This window comes from Onthophagus taurus, chromosome 11, assembly GCF_036711975.1.
Source record: "Onthophagus taurus isolate NC chromosome 11, IU_Otau_3.0, whole genome shotgun sequence".
NCBI classification, from domain to species: domain Eukaryota; kingdom Metazoa; phylum Arthropoda; class Insecta; order Coleoptera; family Scarabaeidae; genus Onthophagus; species Onthophagus taurus.
In genome coordinates, this window is record NC_091976.1 from 21,701,702 (window position 1) to 21,719,744 (window position 18,043).

Sequence of the window (18,043 nt, forward strand, 5' to 3'; positions counted from 1 at the left end):
ATTAGAGCGCCGTTAAAGGAGTTTTCGTTAAGCTTTTGACGTGCGACTGCGGCTATGAATAAAAATAAACTTATTTCTTTCGCCGGCCCCCCTTCGTTTCTCGAATATAAACACTCGCTTTTATTATGAATCTTTTTTTATTACAATAAATAATTCGCCCTAAAAGAAGTTTTTCTTACCGCTGTATAGAGGCATCATCACGCACTGTTCAACGGCGTGTCCGCTTTTTGCGGTCCATCCGGTCGCCGAAATTGGTCCATAAATCGCGCTTTTTGTAAATCGCGCGCTCGTATGGGCCCCCGACACGCCACCGATCTGTTGACGGGGGGCCAGCACATAATTTCAGGATTAGCCCTCGTCCTGCGGATACTTAAGTAAATAAACGTCTCAGCCGGACACCGCTATCATATTTCATTTAGTTCTCGGCGGCTCAGGCGACTCCCGCAGCAGTGGTCCCCTTTATATAACGAAACCTTTAGTGTCTCCCTTACGGGCTGGAATCATCTGATAATGTCTGTATTCAACCACGACATACATATATTGGCAATTGACACGACACAAAAAAACATTAAAAAGAAAATTAAAGAGATTTATCGAAAAACAATTCTTTTTACTTTCTTTTTGGTAATTCGTCTTTAATCATCCTCGTTTTAAGCAATTAAGAGAAGTTGTGATGATTTATTCCGGCCGTTGAGACAAGCCCCAACCCAGTCCTTGCCTGTCCTTCGTTACTGTTCTATGCAAATACACGGACCGTATCTGTTATAATTAAACCTGTTATATGTATTTTTTGGTCGCAAACTCGCAGGGTTTACCGAGAACGGACCACACCGGAGCGCGGCGCTCCGCCGCACCGTAAATTTATTGCCAAAGTTTTTCGCCAAATTTCGAGCTTGTTCGCTGTTAACGCGAGCTTCGCCCCGCGATTAACTTTTCAGAAGAAAGGGGGATTATTAATTGACAACACCGTATAAATATTTTAATGGATCAAGTTATTAATGCTCCAATTGAAATTAAAACCAGATGGTGATTGTTATAAAAATCACAACGCAACTTACATTATCGCGTTATTTTCAAACCGTTTTTCCTAGAAGTAATAACCGTTATAAAATTACTGTAAGTTTCTATTAAGACTCTAGCTTTTTTAAGTAATCTAACCCTTATCCGTAAAATACGAATAAGAAAGCAATGATTTATGGTGTCGGGCGCTGTGGTATCCATAGCGAAGGGTCATTTCAGCAGCCCCCCACATGGCACTGCAATTTAGTGCAATTAAGTTTTGCATATCTGTCTATGGGATAAGGGGAACACTAAACAGAGCTTTCTGCACGAAACCAAATGCCGCCGTACATTGTACTTTTAGTATAAAAATACAAAAAGTAACCCAAAGGGAAAAAGCTAATAATGTTTAATACCTCATAATGTGTTCTCAGCATGCACGAAAAAAAATAAAAGCATTTATTGTTTCTAAGGAATCCAAACTTAACCAATTGGAAATAATTTGCTCCACCATCCTGTTTGCTTTTGCCATTCCATAGTCAGTAATCCCCTATTAAGAAATCCGTCGGCCGTTTCTACTTCCATTGTTCACTTCAAAGCGAATTAAAATGAGTTAAAGAGTCGGCCGCCCCCGGCACGGAAAGAGAGACCTCTTTCGTAATCGAATTCGAATACACTTTGAATACACACTTCGAAAGCCAAGCCAAGGAGGAGAAGGCTTCGAAACTTTGTTACGGCCGAATCGGTCGGCTTGGAAAAACAGAAGTATCGATTGGAAACTTGGAACTCCCGGTTCCGAGCCTAATTTAAACTTCGTCTTTAAACGATCAAAAATATAAAACGAAGCCGTCCCGTCAATTTTATCGAGTAAAAGCTCGGTGCTTTTACTTTAGTGTACTAGGAGCACCATTGAAACGGGGCTGTAACCGACAAACGTTGGGGCGCTCTCGATTTTCGTAATTAATGGATGGTCGGACAATGGCCATACCCCCCAACTATCCCCAATTCTTTTTTTTTTAACTTTTTTACACACTTGTTTCTGGTTTTTTCTTTTTTCCACTCGATCCTTTTCACCGCTGAACGCCGCGGGATCCATTCTTGGTCGCGGTCAAACGCACTGTACCTTATTGGTCCCATTGTTGATGTAGGTCCACCGCAAAATGGCCGACTAATTGCGTCCACTTGTGCAGGCTTTGTGCGTTCCGACGCGTCTGCAACGTTTCAACGCCATCAAAGCCACCGACAGTAATTAATTCGTTTTTATTAATTAATCGCAAAAGAGGGAAAGAACATCTCCAACCACAAAGCAACGCCACATATATAAAACACTCCAAAAGAATTCTTCTCAAAAGAAACTGTTAAAAATTGGACAATTACTTAGAGTGCCCACGCAATCTGTTTAAGCTTTTTTTGTTTTGAACCATAGGTGGGTGTGCACATCCGAACGGAACCAATCACAATCACTACATCGCTTATCAATCAAACTAACCCAATAATTAATATTGATTGGGTTAGCGTTGTATGAATGGGTCTGTGGCTTGAAGGAAAATTATCGATCGCATCCGATTGTCGTTTGTGTTTAACGTGTGTATGGGCGGCCACCCACACGTGGACGTGCGCTTCCACGTGAGTGACGACAGAGTGCGCTTATCTCGCCTTGAGATCACCATGGAATTTATTAAAAAAAGGCGAATAATAAAACGGCCTATTTATAATAAATCATGAAAGAGGTAACAATGAAAACATTGTTACGTAACTATTATGTTAAATAAAAAATTTCTTTTATATTAAGAAAATTTTGAAGACTTTGTAATAATATTCATTAATTAATCTGGTCAATTACGAACGGATTGAAGTTTTAGAAATGTAGAAGGTTGAGGTTTTGGGCGGGGCAAGAGTAGCGCCGCGGCGGTAGCGGTGGTGACGGCGGCGCCCAAGATAGCCGCCTCCGCCTTCTTCTTCTTGGGCCGGAAACTAAAAACTCGTCTTTGTAATTTTAATTTTATCGGCCCCTTTTGCCCAGTGTTAATGAGTTTTCTCCTACCTCAGACGAGATTCTTATTACATTTTAATTGAGGTGATGTGTACCAGTATTGATGCTCACAATAGCCGCTTCCCTTTGTGCCCGCCCATTGTACTCCAAGTTTTAATAGATACCCACTTCTTTTCGGGATTCATTATCAGTTCGCCGCAGAAGAACCAACCACACCGCGGCAACTCCAATGTCGTTGTCTCCTTCCTCTTTAAATCTCCTCATTTCGCCCTCTCCTTCCATCGCTTTCTTCTTAATCAACCGAATTTTGTGTTTTTGCCCTCTGCGGGATTTTAATTAATTTTGATCGGATGGAAAAACAACATTAAGAGAGAGGGCGATGGAACTGATAGCGGTTAGACATTAAACTTTAAGTTTTGAACCAAAGAAGTTAATCTACTTAGAGTATTGTTTTAGTCTGCGTCAGAGAGAAAACACGGCAAGAGAGGGGAAGGTCAATTTTTCCAACCAGCACGTTTCGCGATATTGAAAAATGAACGGCTCCGGGGAGCGATACATTCTCGCCTAGATAGCAATACAAAAATGACCAATCCCTCCGCCACGTCCAGAGGATATCTTTATGTACGATATATCGCCTGTCCGAAAAGCTGAAAGAGGAAAAATAAACTCCTTCCCTTACAGCTCTTTTATTGCTCCGGTCGTCCCGGTGGGTAAAACGGACAGTTCAAACACAGTTGATGGATTAGAAACATAATACACAAGTTTAAAAAAGGATACCACACCACATTCAAAACAAAAAGTATTAATAAAAAAGATTTAATATAAAAAGAAAATCACCCCGCGTTTTCTTCGGTTCGTTCAAGAACAAAAAAGAAGTGGTTGTGCCATTCGATATTCAAATTACCCATGTCATCTAACGTCAAAACGCCCCTTGTAACGCCTCCGTGTGCGTATATTTAAATAAAAGAATCATTTTTCTGATGGCACAAGCACCGGGAGTCAAACCGCGCCACAATCTCGTTAGAGCAAAACGGAATTGAGTGCGCGATTTCTTTCCTCTCTCTCCTTTCGCTCCCCTTTTCCCACTTAGGGATCGAGACAAATCGTTTGCCAATAGCGCTATACATTTGAATACCAATTTGGTCCACCCCAGAGCAGAATTCTAATCAGTTTTTATGGTAGCATTTTTATAATAACGGCCCATCGACACACCAGCCGAAAAATTGGCCTCTCCTGCTCCGAATGCAATCGTTAACCGTTACGGTCAGTGACATTTTATTGTTATTGGAAGAAACTCCGCCACACTTTCCGGTTATAAAGTAGGGGAAATTTTGTGTGTTACACTAAAATTAATCAAATGCAAATAAGAACAATACCCAACGAACCATTAGGAATGTTTTCGAAGACCATTAGTTGAACACACACGAAAAAGAAGTTACACACCGATCATCTTCTTTGATAATCTCCAGCTGGGTACCTTAGCTATTAAAACGTTGTTAAGAGGCCGAATTTTAGCTCTTTATATAAGAACATTGTAGCTGAAGCGATTAGTCGGCACGTGTTTTGTTTGGAACTGTTAAAACGGGAAACGCCCTTAGGAAAACAAAATCGGGTCGTTATGCAAATTGTCTAAAATTGGGGTTTTGCTTTGATAAACTAGCAGATGGATTTACTAAATTAACTATAAATACAATATGGTAATTTGCTATTTAAAAATAGAATTACTTACAAATATAAATATACCAATTTTTTTACCTTTAATATTTTTGATTATAATTTCAAAATTCTTCCCGATTAATCTCAATAACTTTACGATGCGTGACGATCTCATCAAATAACAATAAATAACGATTATGTGGCCACCAACATTGCCACAGAGGGGTTGGTGCTGATTGTAATATTTCGACTTAGCAGGTTAATATTCGTTTTCCGTTCGGAAAGAAAAATCATGAATATGTTTCATTTTTATTGGCCATTTGGCCTCTCTGCAGCCCCGGGGCTGCAGGGGCAATCGGTGGCGAACGGTTGCCCCGCAATATCTCTCTCTTGATCGTCTTCTTCTACATCGGGGGTTGCGCCCGCGTCCCATTTGCATTTTAATAGTTCGAAGTTATGCCTTCGTCGAGGAGATTTTCGGCGTGCCCGTTACGACTCCTCGGTTATAATCGAAAGAGGAATTATGCGGAAAGAGAAACGTTGTTGTCTTTACACTTCGTTTTCCGCCTCAGTATCAGTATCCACATCCGTTTCCCCCCCTCGTTTTGGATTATATCAACCGTAATAAAAAAGAGCAATCGATTTGTTTTAGAATATTTTATGTGACAAAAAAAGAAAATTGGATATATAGAGAAAATCCTTGATTTTAAATAGATTTTCTTTAATTAATATGCTAATAATTTTGCATAGTAATTATCGCGCGTAATCCACCGTCGGACGAGCGATAGATGTCGCTTTGATGTCGCGAATTGTATCGAACCGGGGAATCCCCAATTGGTTTCGAACACGTTTGATTTACAAATGCGACCCGGCCGCATCGCGAACGGCTTATTTAGTGCTGCGATGTCATCAAAAACTTCAATTTGCCACAACCTCAATTTAAATAAATATACATTTAGGTATCTAACTTTTTATGAACGGATAAAGTTTTTTCGTTAAAAGTTTCTTTGGGTCCGATTCCTTTTCGGGCTCATTTAAAGAGACCGAATTTTACAAAAGAGATCGCCTGACCGCCCCCTTTTTTCACCGGAATTCGTTTACATATTAATCCTTTGCCGTGGAAATAAGTGGCGGAGGCGAGGGGCGGCACAAAGTGAACTGTTCCATTGCAGGCACTCGTTATTAAATACTTTGACACCCCACACGGTTCTAACGCTCGCCTCGTTCTCGGTGCAAAACGTCCCCCCAAAAAAGGAACTCGACGAAATGAACCCAACCCTGTGTAGATTAATCAATGTTTAGGATAAAGTTTACTTATTTCGATTTTTAAATTCTCTTTAACACCTACTACAAACATTGGTGAAAATTGGTTAATCTAAGGGAATAGACCCAAAGGCTATTGTCCGTTTATAATGTTAGTTGTTAGTAGATAGATAGATAGATAGCACATCCTGCGGTTTTGGTCCGCGTACAAACGTAGTCCTAATAGGAGATGTCCGAGGAAGGAAGCTTCTGGGGTTAAGATCCGGTCTGCGGTCGGTATCTAAGACGTCGATTTTAGTTTCGCAACAGCAGGATTAATCCTACCATGGGGGGTCAAATCTCTTCTTCGGACCGCGCCCCCGGACTCTCGTTCTACGTAACCCCTTTTACAAGAAACACTGCTAATACTGTGCGATTATTACACGACGCCGGCGTCATTAATCAATAGTCAGTGAATGCGGCCGCACAGAACTTCGCGCCCGGTAATTAGTCACGGGATTAGATGCGTACGGCCCGGGCAGGTAATTAACCGCCTATTTTGCATCGATAAACGCCGTCCCGGTGATAAAAGTCCGCATTCACTACGGCGACACCGAGAAATTGCCGCGAAGAGACCCTTCTCTCACTCGCTTCGTATGGTACATAGGGTTTACGACGAATCTTAGCGAACCCTAAGGCCTGGATTAGGCTCTATTTGTTCTACATACACGCGCGAAACGCGGGTCGCTTCTGAAACTCCTCCTAAGCTTATTTAGTGTGGGTTACGACGGTGAATTGTAAATGTAACGAGAGAGGAGTTGTTTGTTTGGTACAGCTACTCTAGAGGTGCGTCTAACAAAGTCCCGTAGCTAACTTACTTGAATCATTTAACAACAAGCTAGTGATGTAAAATGTAAAAGTAAAATACAACACCGACTTACGTTATTTAAATAACTACATAAATAAAAAATATAGTTTAATTTTTTTAAGGATATACGAGTTACAAAACGATCTCGTTCAATTACGTAAAGTATTCGTTCAATAACTCGTGCTGATACAACAGTCCATTCACGTCAAAACGAAGGTAACCTATTCAAACGAGAAGAATGGATAACTCTCAAATAGACACCCAATGCTCTTTGTTTCTAGAATAGAAAACATGTATTTCACTATTAGTAATAAATACACGTTTCGTTTTATGGTATTCAATGAATTTTTTCCGCGTGTCGCAATTACACAGAGTAAAATTGCTCGCCGCTTAGAGTTGTTTATGGAATCGTGGATTTCCAACTCGCAATCTGGTCTTAATCAATAGAATTTTTTTTTCTCGAACGGGGCGATTCAGCACCAAATCGACCGCCATTATCCCGGTCATTCAAATAACCCGTCATTACGGCTTGTTAGCCGCACCGTGCCGACTTCGGCTCACCGTCTTCTATGAGTCCCTCTCTCGTCTCGATGAAAATTGGCGGTCGTAAATATGACCATTCCTAGATTGCTTATCAATTGTCGGTGCACAGATGTTCTTCTCTCTTCTCGTCGAACTGATGCTCTCGTCCGACCCGACTTCTTTTTTTCAGGCCATTACTGAAAAGGTTTAGATAAAGGTTACCACTAAACGCGTAATTATATATAATTCCATGGTCCTCTCTCGGGGCTTGAGACCCAGGCGGCGCACGGCCACGAATCTCGCGTGGATCGTCGTTATTATCCATCTATTTTGTAAATTCGAACGTTTTATTAGTACCTTCGCTTTTAAATTTTTCTTTTTTCACGACCAATAAAATATAAAATCAGATTCAAATATAAAGAATGTCAAAAAAAATGGTAATAAAATTTTTTTTTATTTCGATTTTCTCACGAAATACGTAAAATAATTGGTCTTGGGAAATCAACGAACTTCTTATGACAGAAATACTAGTAACAAAATTATGACAAATGCAATAGCTAATCTTAGTAAGCCTATAGTTTCCAAGACGCCACTGACCCATAGAACTGCATTATATTTATGCGATAATCGGCTTTCTTAGCAAAGGACGCTTTATTGCAGAAACGTTTCCATAGTAGATGGCTTCGACTCATCTTTGTACATTTCCTGATAAACTTAGGGGTATTGTCAAGGCTCTTGAGTACTACGAGAAACTATCGCTTCATAGTTCGGGAGTATCTCATCTCCTTAATTACGATGTGTGATCTCCTTGCATTACACTACCATCCGTGCCAAAAGTCAAGGCCCCTCGCTTTAGAGATCGATATCTTCGCAACCGGTCGATCAAGAAAATTGCGGTAAAATCACAACATTTCTATGTAACATATTATGTGAATTTGAAAATTTTCAGCTCCACAGTTTTCTTTTTATCGCGAGTTAAATGAAAAAAGTACCCGATTTATGTCTCCATTTCACGTCTCTCTGATTTTTTAGAGCGATTTACGCGAATTATAAATTAAAAAGAAACAGAAATACGACATGCCGAAAGTTGAGCGGGATTCCGTCCAATCCGAAAAGATGGTGCGTTCTAGACTGAACGTGGCGCCTTTATTTTATCTATGTTACTGCGAAACACCGAAATTAGTGAATCTCAACATTCTCCGGCCAGTGTGTCAACACATACCAAACACATCGGCGAAAGATCAAATATTTCCAACTATTATTACAAAGGGTGTTTCATGCTATATGCGTAGGACTTCAGGATGTGATAGCTTCTCCAAAAATTTCTATCAACTTACCCTTAAAATACACTATTTTCGAAAGGTTTTGTGATGTTTAAAAAATTTTCTTCGACAATTAATGATGTTAACAATAGGTCAACTTATGAAACTAAAACTTTGAATATCTCGAAAATGGTCCATTTTCGGACCTATGTTTATTAGACTTTTTTGTCTATTTTCTATCAGAGAATACACTGGTGAAGTATTGTACAATCGTTACGAGACAACCTGTATACAATAAAGAAATGAAGGCGCGACGTCCAGTCTGGAACACACAACGGCAACGTCAAGAATCGGGTACTTTTTTCATTTAAGAAAACCGCTGATTTTAAGCCATTTACTTGCCCAAAGCATCATCTTAATACTCGAACCTTTAAATGAAAATTCCAACAAAAGATTCCTCAAATAGTAAATTTGATGATTTGTAGTATCGACTACCATCTAACTCAAGCTGAAACTAAAATCTAAAAAGTCCAGTAAACTTTTTACATGTCATATTCATTAAGCAGAGTACTTTTGAAATATTTTTATGAAAGTATAAACTTCGTATACTTTGGGAAAAACTTCCACATATTGGGTTTACTTTGGATACATAATTTATTATGATTTTCTCACCATTTTCTCCTCATACACATCTACTCAATAAATAATTAATGTTAGATATCATAGCATATGTTATTCTTAAATGTTAGATAAGCATTAACCTATGTAAATATCTTAGAGTGATTTAAAGATGCGTTAGAAACAGGGATTCGGGCGTCTCGGACCGTTGTTTTCCTAAGGTCCTGAAGGGAGGACAAAACGGGGGCCGGCAAACGGATTGAATACTTAGCACGAAATCCATAAACCAGAGAGGAAGTGTTAAGCCCCCATTTAGTCTAAGTCTGATTCCATTATCTGTCGGGGCGCATACAGCCCGCGATCTTAACCCTTCGGTTTCGGTTCCTTGGGGTTTCCGCTTTTAGACGTTGCTGGCCCCAAATGGGAAGGGGTGCGCGCTCGTTGCGGCCTCTTCCGCTCTGCGGTGCTAAGCAGGAAAAGGCTCACAGTTTTCTTTTCGACTGAGAATGAAAGGGGGCGAATTTCTCACAAGTCAAGAGATTAAGGGTGCAAATTATTAATGGTAATGTTTTAATTGTTTTTTAGGGGTCGTTGAGATTTCTTTACATAAATTTTGCCAATTACAAGAAGACAATTAAACTTTAAAAAAATAGTGTTTTGAAATGATATCTCTAAAGTGAATTTACATGAAACAACGTAGATTGTAGTTTATTATGATATAGGGGAAATTGATTTTATTATGCGGCCATTCGACGAATTTAATGCCGATGGCCGCGCAATTTATGGTCGATATAAATTACTCATTTCGGACGGTGGCCCGCGCGCTCGCACAGAGCGTCTGCTAATTGATAATTAGCAATAAATTTCAGGCGATCGGTTCCACGTACGTGGTCAGTTTACATCTGGCAGGCTTTTAAGGACGGTTTCTCCTCGATTTCAATATTTGATCGAGAGTTTTTACTACCAAATATTATCTTTATATCGCACCGTTATTTGTAATTTAATACTTTTTGATGAGACCCTAATTTTAGATAGCATACCATGTTGGGAGGTATGGATCGGGGGAAATTTTAAATCCGAAAGATGTCTTTAATCACCGCTTCGCCATTTCCCGCTGCAACAGCAACGGCCGACGCTAACTCAATTAATAGTCCATTTTCGCCGTTAAGTTTGTTATTTTCTTGATTAGTTTGTGCAGCTGCCGTCGAGGCTGTTTCCATCGGTCGCATCTTCCTCCTTAATATTCCCTACCCCTTTACACAAAATTACCAGTTTCTGGTAAATCTCTTTTTGCACCTTGTCCAATCAATAAAATCTCATCAATATTTTACATTCAATCATATAACAACTTCCTACCCGTTTAAGTGTAATTATTAGTATCAATAAAGGTAAATTTGGTTTTAAATTTGTGGGGAAAATCTTAGATACAATTATATTGCGTGATAACCAACGTAATTGTGACTTGTTTACTATGTAGCACTTTGTACTTGTTACAATAATTACCGGCGTTTAAGTCCCGCTCGGGCAGGTTCTATTTGCATAAGAAAATATCCATTATCCAGCCGCGCTTTGTGGCTACGAACGACGCCCGCCTTATTGCCGCCGTTTCCAATCCATACAAAATAAAGAAATAAAAGATATTAAAAAATCAAAAGAAAAAAATCATTTTTAGTCGGTCGAAGTGAAACTGAACAAATCGCGTGGCGCCACGGTAGCAACCGTAACAAATCGGCAAAGTAAGCGTGACGCGAAATCGGACAAAGGAAGAATGCGCGGCAGCTTTTCCATAAATCGTTTTCCATTTCCATCGGACGATTCGTTTAATACAAACAGAGTGAATAGGCATAAAACGGGTACCCCACAAAAGGTGGGCGGACACAAACATGTTTAATGGCGACGGAAATTGAGTTCTTTTTTGTTTGTAAAAATGAAAATAATAAATCTAATAATAACTTGGTGAATAATAAGAAATATAATTTTGGGCATACGGGAAGAACTCACAGAGGGAGAGAAATCGATTATTATAAATATTAATTTCATAGTTGTCGATGCCTGACCGGCGCCTGTCATCCCTGGTTTTGTTTTAATACGTTTCGTTCTCTTAATAACGTCCGTCGGCGGTCTTTGTTCTTTTTTTTTCCTCCGACCTCCAACATTTTTTTTTACATTTTCTGATCGGGCTATCAACGTTCGAAGCGATGAGATAGGCTTTCGATCGAAATTTAACTCTCAGATGGATTGATTGGATATAACAACTTGTTCTTCTTCTTTCTTTAAGTTTTTTTTTAACCTCTTAACCTCAACAACAATTTACTATCAGCAAAAACAGAAAGTAGAGGTAAGATTTCGTGATATCTTCTATTTCTGTTATTCCCACCGAAGAACGTGGGCCTATAGCGTCGCGACGCCTCAGCAATGACAATGCGAGAAATTCGCCCGATTCGTGGAAACGAAGGTCCAATCGGGACATTCGGCAAATACACAGCACACAGCCAGACTCGGAATTTCTACGAGTGTGGATCTTATTGCTCTGGTCCGCGTTTAGTGATTGGGCGGCGGCGTCGGCGTCGCGACGCGCCTATTGGATGCCAGCATCGGGCAGCGATCTCTTTCTTTTTTCGGGTACAATTGTACCCGACGACGACGACGACGACGCCGAGTCGATTGTAGGAATGTTATTTGTGCGCAGGAATTGTGTGCAATTGTGCGAGCGAGAGGGCGTGAGACTTCTATATCGATCGTAGAAACGCGGAGGAGTCGGCGTCGTTGTCCTCGAGGAAGAGAGTCGAAGCTGGGAAGTGGTAGCGGCGTCGCGACGTCGAATGGACCCGATCTGAATTTTCCAACAAATACAATTTCAGAGTAAAACCCTTCATAGTTATGGAGACAAAAAGAAAGGGCACCTTCAAACTTCTTAGTATCTTAATACCAGCTCAACGAGACTTTTTTATTTTATGTTTTGAGACCAAGAAAAATGACTCATTAATATGCAATAAAGGTAATAATGAAAACTGCAAAGTTTGCATTTGGCAAGTCAAGACAGAAATTATTCGCGGTCGAGGAGTGTTACAACACATATTCATGATGGTCAAATAACCATACTCAATTTGTGATTGTGAACTAACCACACCATAAACTCGATAATTTAATATTTTCTAATACAAGTATATTTATCTAACTCTAAGAGTTGCCACTAACTCTAAGTTTTTTGAAAAGAGGTACCTTTGATAATTGGGTCAGCAATTAAAAACTAATGCTGACATTGCTGAGGCAACACCAAATCATATCCGTCGAAACGGTTACGAAGAAAAAATAGCAATGAAATTATGCCTCTTATATCTATGTGTGCTTCTGACACCATAACTACCAAGGATATAAGAAAGCCGAAAGTAATCTCATTCAGCGTTGATGACTAGCGATGTGTATCACGCAATAATGACCACTCACGATTTTGTATGCTCTTCTAAACTTAAGTTGACCAAGTTGATCACAAAGCCCCTCAAGTGTTGCTTTTACTAAAGACAAAACCTCTCTCTTAATAATATACAAAATTAATTCTCTTGGGTTGGGTTGAGCTGTGAAATGAATGAAAAAATGAATGAGTGAAAAAATGAATCGAGCATCACAAATTAGACTATTGTGATAAATCCTTCAATCAAAACTAAATACAAAATTAATTCTCTTGAGTTGGGTTGGTTTAGGTTGGTTAAGCGACCTAAAGTTAAAAATGGCTGCGGCAAAAACGGAGTTGTTGCTACTACAAGGAAGAAGAATTAAGGAAAAGTGCTGTGGTGTCGGTCATACTGTATGCGGCTTCAACATGGAGGAGAGCCTTAAAATATCAACGTTATAGGAAGATGTTGCTATCGGTACACAGGCGACTCTGCATTGGTATAGTGAGGTGATAGCTGCGATGCCTCCAATCGATCTAATAGTGGAAGAACGATGCGCACTGCATCAAAGAGGGAAGCACACGAAGAACGATATAAGGGCTGAGATAATTGAGGAGTGGCGGAAAAGGTGGTTCAATTACGAAAAATGGGCGAAAACTATGATAACGGACTTGGTAGTGTGGGTAACTAGGAAATTGCGCTGACGGGCCACGGAATCTTTGGCAGGTATTTGAAGACCATCCGCAGAACTCTAAATGTGGAATGTTGGTTCTGCGGAGAATGTCCGCAGAACGACATCCGAATGACATACGATGTCCACCGTCGAACACACTCTGTTTTACTGCCAAGAGTTTGAAGACACAAGAAAGCAGCGGCAAGTGACATGCGGAGAAGTTCCGAACAAGGAAAGTATTGAAAGGTTGTTGCTGTGATCCGCGGAAAGTTGAAATGCTGTTACAAGATTGCTGAGAACCATTATGATGCGGAAAAAAGGGGTTGAGTATAAGAAGGAAGTGGATGGAAGTGAGTTTGTCGGCGAGGGACGGGGGGAGTCAAACCCTTTGATTGCATAACAACCGCTGCAGAATCCATAGAGGAGATAGGAAGGATAGGATCACCCAACCGAATGTGGAAAATGACCAGAATGTGGACCAGGTTTGACAAAAAAACTGGGTTATTGGTTCCGAAGAGGAATGGAGGGGGTGAAGCTCCTCTCACTAGGTACGTTAACATAACACGTTTTTCTTATGAAAAAATAACAGGATTCCTATTTTTTGATTTCACCGTGCTGTGACGTCCCGATGCCCAACGTGCGAAGAAAAAGAGATAGTAAAGGAAGAAGAAATTGCAGATGACGTCTTGATCTCCGAAAAAATGCTCAGCTGCGGTTCCGGAGAAGTAAAAGGGGGGGGGGATTAGTGGATATTCATAGAGTGATGGGTTCTAAATATGGACCACGAGTGGAACAGCGAAAACTGATTAGATCAGTCATATACTCACAAATTATGTACTCTTGCAAGATCTGGGGAAATGCGTTTGACGATAACCATGTTGCAAACTTAACCAAGATTCAAAGACGGAACACATTTAGGGAGGCTCTACTGGTTATGGGAAGCACACTGCCAATATATTATTATCTCAAGTATGAGAAGTGAAAACTTGCAGCAAAATAAGACAGATAAAAACGAAGAAATCAAACAACTGTTTCGAGAACAGGAAGACAGATGGAATCGGGATAGTGGCAAAGTTAGGTGGGGCGATAACACTTCCTGAGTGTTATTACTTCCTGAGCCAACTTATAAGCGGACACGGATTCTTCAAAACCTACCTATATATGTACATAAAAAAACAGATGACGAACAGTGCGCTACTGTGACAGAAGAGACGATGTGGAGCATACCTTCTTTGAATGTGACAAAGGCATAAAATCTTGAACCTTGATTGAAATCGTGAACTTGTGGAGGAATTCATAACTATAAAGTTTATAGGTTGGGTTTGAGTATATTAGTGGATTAAAACAGTGTTAAAGTATTCAACAAAATGTTATCATAATCTAATGCATTACAGGCAATCTAAATGACACTTTTACCAATGAAGAATGAGCGGTGTCTTATGACGAGTACAGGTAAAGAGCTGTCATTTAATGGATTGTAGGGGCCATAAACCAATTTAAACTCATCAAACATTGGACTGGCCGACGACTGGGATGAAAAGATACAATGACCGATAGATGGCAGAAAATGTATTCATTAGTTTCCGGTCTCTATTTAAATCATTTTTTCTATTGCCAATCTCTTTGCACTTTTCCTCCTCTCTCCACAATTTCCTTCTTCAATTACCAGTCTTTACAAACCAGTTATTGTCTTCTTTGTCTAGTCTTTTTCTTGCATTTATGGCCTTTTCCCAATTACACTCCTCTCTTCCTATATTTTTTTTGGGTTTCCAGATTTTGTTTATTCCCTTATCTGTTACCAGATTATTGCCTCTCTGACCAGTATATATATAGAAATAGAACTGCAAAACTATGAGAATGTTATCATCTCATGGTTACAAAAAAAAAGGAAATAGTAGCTTATTTGCTGCAGCTTATCTATATCCTGAGCATGTATAATTTTTCGAATCCTAAGGATGTAAACTTTCGGCGATGCCATACTGATCCTTACTGATGCTCCTGAAGATGATTGGGAATTTTAAGAACTACTACGGAGTCTACTTTTTATACTGCACAATTCTGAATTTGAATTTTTTAATAACCTGACATTTTATAAATTGATCACATCTAAGTCTTCAATGCATAAAATATAATCCCTCCGAAACTATAGAATACAAAATCAATTATTTTGATGAATGGATTACAATGGCAAGACAAAAAAATATTCATGACATGAACCAAATAGTGATACTCAATCTATGCAAGGATTGCCTACAAAATTTATTACGTTAGCATAGTAAACAGTGTGACTTACGAGTTTTTAAAATTAGGGCGAGGATATGTAATTTTATCGATTTACTATGTCATTCAGGGGAAATGTAGCTTCATCAGAAAACAAGATGTTATGAATGAGGATGACGGTCTAGTATCATCTTCATTGAATTCGTAATTACTGCACGAATTCATGTTTCTTGGCTGCCCCTTACACACGTTGTGCAGATCACTGAGGAACTTGATGATTTGCTGGATTTTGTTGTGACTATCAAAATCCTCGTCAATAGCTAACAAAATGATAAGTTTAAAATTTCCATCTATATTTTGACGACTGTTAATAACAATATGAAAAAGTCATGTATGTTTTTATGCTTTTATTGATAGATAATTTAAAACTCTGCCTATTTTAAATTAAATCATCTATCAATAAAAGCATAAAAACATACATGACTTTTTCATATTTATACATATTGATAACAAGGATCCACAAAATGAATGTTAATAACAAGTTTCTAACTAGTCAGAAATAGTTATTAGAAGAAACATATTTAAAATATCGAGATTTTAAGCAGCGTTGAAAAACCAAATATCTGGGTAGAAAACTGTGTTATAAAGAAACTAGATAGTTTATGCCTGAACTGGGTACTATAAAGCGATGCACGTCGCCCAATAAACTTTCATCGAAGTTCTATCTAAAATAAAGCCGCCGAGCGGGTTGTGGGTAAAACTTCCGACAATCGTCGATTGCGGTTTTCGCAACTAAACCTTACAGGGTGCCTTTTAAACTTTCAGGCCGTGGGCTAAGTTTTGAAAACAATCCTGCTTCGACGTGCACCTCTTATAGATACACAAGAAGCAAACTTCACGACGTATAAACCCCCAGCGCTAGGTTCTCAATACGACTTCTCGATCGGTTCTGCGAAAAATTTCCCGAAGCGAACCCCGAGAAAAGCCACGTATTATACGTCTTCTTGTATATCCTGGCTGAAGGAAGAATTTGAATATACACGGCCCGTCTGGACGGAATTAGAATAAAAGCGGGAGAGAAGGAGAGAACAGGCGAGAGAATCGGTCGATGGTGGGGAGGAGTATCGTAGCTCTGCTCCGGGTAATGTCCTTATCCAGGGCATCGGTCGATACCAGGGCATAGAAACGCCCTTCCGTCCAAAAAGAAGGAGAGCAGCGACCCGACCAGACGAGGACCGCCGTCCAGAAAACGGTTCCAACTTCCTTAACGTTATTATTGCCGTTTTCCCGGACCGCATTGTCTTTATTAAGTTTTAGTCTTCGCCTCGATGGTCCTGTGTCCGACCCTTCCTACTAACGCTGGTTCACTTTTCTAACTTCCACCAATTCAGAAACTCTCTCTCTGTCCTTTCGGACACCATCACAAAGGATGTCCTGGAATATTACTAAAGTTTTATACCGCAAAAGAAATATTACTAAAACATTTTTAATACTAATCATATTTTCAATTCAAATTCTTGAGATGATAAAGGCTTTTGCCAGTTTGGGAATTTTATACTTTTTTGTCACTTCTTAATATTGCAAGATATGGTACACTTTTTTTTGGGAAATATTACTTATTCCCGAAGGACAAAAAAGAACTTTTAACATAAAAAAAAAGATAAAGTAACAAAACATCTGATGTTACTTGGGTTTTGAGAGACGGTATAGAACGTAATAGCAATAAATTCCTGAGGACGGCGTCGCTGCAGGACGGCGGCTTTTAGCGATCCTGCGGGGCGCTGCTGCCGTCTCTCCGGGGGCGCCTCTCGCGCCGGTCTCTCTCCTCCTGCAGAAGGAGAGCACGACGGCCATGTTTGGAAGTCTCTGCAATACTCTCGGTCACATTATTGATATTCCACTTCTAGTCCTCTCCATGTCGTTTCCCCCCGCGTCCTGCAGGACTCGCGCTCCTGCGATCCACGACGAGTGTGCGCCTCCAGCAGCCACCCACCCACCACGTCGGCCACCCGCACAATTGCAGCACTTACCGTTCTTGTTCGCAAAAGGCAACCTCTGGAGAAGTGGGGTTGAGTCCAACCTCCAACACCACCTCCACCATAAACATAAGTACGAACAACAATAATCCAAAAAAAAACATAACACCTCAAAAGAGATAATTAAAGTTATTTCTTTTATTGTTAAATGTAAATTTGGGATTGGAGATCCAAATGGACGAATCGTAATCCGAGTTTCTCGGATTTCGCTTTGCGAATGCGCTGAACGCGTTTGAAGGGGTCAAATGGTAGAAACACCAAAACCGTTTAAACTTCCGATAGGAAGACCGGAAACGAGGCGGCGTTCGCCGTTTGGCGGTTAACGCCCGCCGGAAATCGATATCGCGCCTGTTTACGCAAGCACTCCGCATCGAGAAGACAATGCGGACGTCCGATAAACAAATACCGCATTAATATTCATCGACTCCAACGCGCGAACGGTATCGACTTATCTGACAGATTCGTAATTTCGCACGAATTAGGCCTCGTTTATGAAACGAGGGACATGTGCAAATTCGTGATGTTGGTGTTGTTGCGTTCATCATGTTTCTTGTATGTGGGA

At 40.0% G+C, this 18,043-nt stretch overlaps 1 protein-coding gene across 1 annotated transcript in view; it reads right to left on the reverse strand.

Annotated features, from left to right (window-relative positions):
- LOC111418068 (TBC1 domain family member 15-like) overlaps positions 1 to 18,043 on the reverse strand; it is a 245,047-nt gene that overhangs the window by 217,039 nt on the left and 9,965 nt on the right. The window lies entirely within an intron of this gene.